Genomic DNA, 1,762 nt, shown 5'->3' with positions numbered 1-1,762 from the left:
CTCCTGTTTGACAGATTGCGCACCATAGATCAAGTGCCGCACTTGGTCCTGCTTGTGCTTCAGGTCTTAACGGCATCGGCCCTCCTCCTGCCAAGTAATTCGCAAACATTGGACAGTGGTCCTTGTCATGCCCGTGGCCTTTGCATTTTATGCACCATACCTCCTCGCGCGTCTCTGGCCAAGGTGTCCCGTCTTGTTTCAAACTCTACATCTCCAAACACAGATTTTGCAGTTGCGTGTGGATTTGTTGGACTCCAATACTGGGGTCTTGTATAGGAGTCTCATGCAATCTCATTGCCATCTCCAAAGCTTCGGCCTAGGTGGAAAGTTTTGTTGTGACAGCCCGTCCTTAATGCAGTGTTAGTGATGCTACAAACCATGCGTAGTGTTGTCCATCCGTCAAAGTCATGTTGGCCTTGCGAATCATACTCTTCATTCTTTGGTCCAGATCCCAGGGGGTCTCGCCCGGGAGCATAGCGATCTCCTTAAACCCGATAATTGATTGTGTCTACAACTTTGGCCTGCTAAATTCCCTATTTAGCATGGTCTAGATTTCTGTGATTCCTACGTTCTGATGGTCATTTGGAATGCTTGATGTACCATGTTAATGCGTGATCCTGCAACGCGCTTACCAGCGTAGCCTTCTTGATATTGTCATCCACGACGCCTTGTGCTTCCCATACCGCCCTTACCACGAACCAGAATTGGTTCAGATCTTCATTCCCTACTCCTCTGAATACTGGTAGTTTAATCGCACTCGCCAAACTGAACTGTGGTGGGGGCGAAGGTGGGGTGGGTGGAGATGGAGGTGAAGAGGGTGAGACGGGTGGTGGTGTAGGTGGAGGTGGTAAGCGTGGAAGTCATTGCCTTATCAGACTAACCGCACTTCTTGGAGAAACTTTCGCGAACTCTTCCTCACTTTCCCATGAGGGTGAAATTAAGGGATTGGTTTCTAATTCTTCACTACCTCCACTGCTGTAGATCTTCCCACTTCGCGTAGTCCCAAACATTAATTTATTTGCATAACCTTCTTTTCACACAATAGCATCTTAATCCAAGTGTTCAAAGATTTAACATACTTACCTCACGGTCCTTTGAGGAAGCACCATTCCGCCTCACTGTAGCTGACGGTCATATCTACCATGAAATTAGTGATAAATCCCCCTATAATTCAATTGAGCCAATGGTCCACAGCTTGCGTGATCTTATCTCCTGACACTTCTAGTCTACACACTAATTCCGGAGTCCACACGATTGGTTTGTCGAGCCTACACCTTCCCTAACTGTCTGCTAACTTCGCGATCCACTCATACAACTCAGAAGGAAAGGATGCAAAGAAAATTTCATGGATTTCCGCATTCACTGTTCCTTAGATACTCGCGGATTCCTATTTTCCTGTGCCGTGAACTCGTGAATCTTCTTGTCCAACCACCCTTCAATTTCTTTCTTTGTGAGATTCCAGTGACATGACATCAGACATCCCTTATGCAAATCCCAGTCCCGGAAATGGAACCTGTTAGCGTTTGAAATTTCACCTCAGGCTGAAAAGGCAAATCTCAAAGCTACATCAAACCATTCAGCCTCGTAGCTAGCCCTACGGGGCAGGAGAAGGCTCTCTCCGGTCAATCTCGGTGGATTTTTCAATGGGATGAGATGACCAACACGGTAACACTGATATTAGGCTAGTAAACTGATTATAAAGGTTGATTTGGGGTTTTTTTGGGTTTTTGGTGGCAATTGGAGGGAGTGCAATTCAGGGTGC

Source organism: Pinus tabuliformis, chromosome 9, assembly GCF_031772625.1.
Source record: "Pinus tabuliformis cultivar Carrire ecotype Pingquan chromosome 9, CPIR1, whole genome shotgun sequence".
In the NCBI taxonomy this organism is placed as follows: Eukaryota; Viridiplantae; Streptophyta; class Pinopsida; order Pinales; family Pinaceae; genus Pinus; species Pinus tabuliformis.
The sequence above is the reverse complement of the archived record's forward strand: the minus strand, read 5'-3'. Positions refer to the sequence as shown.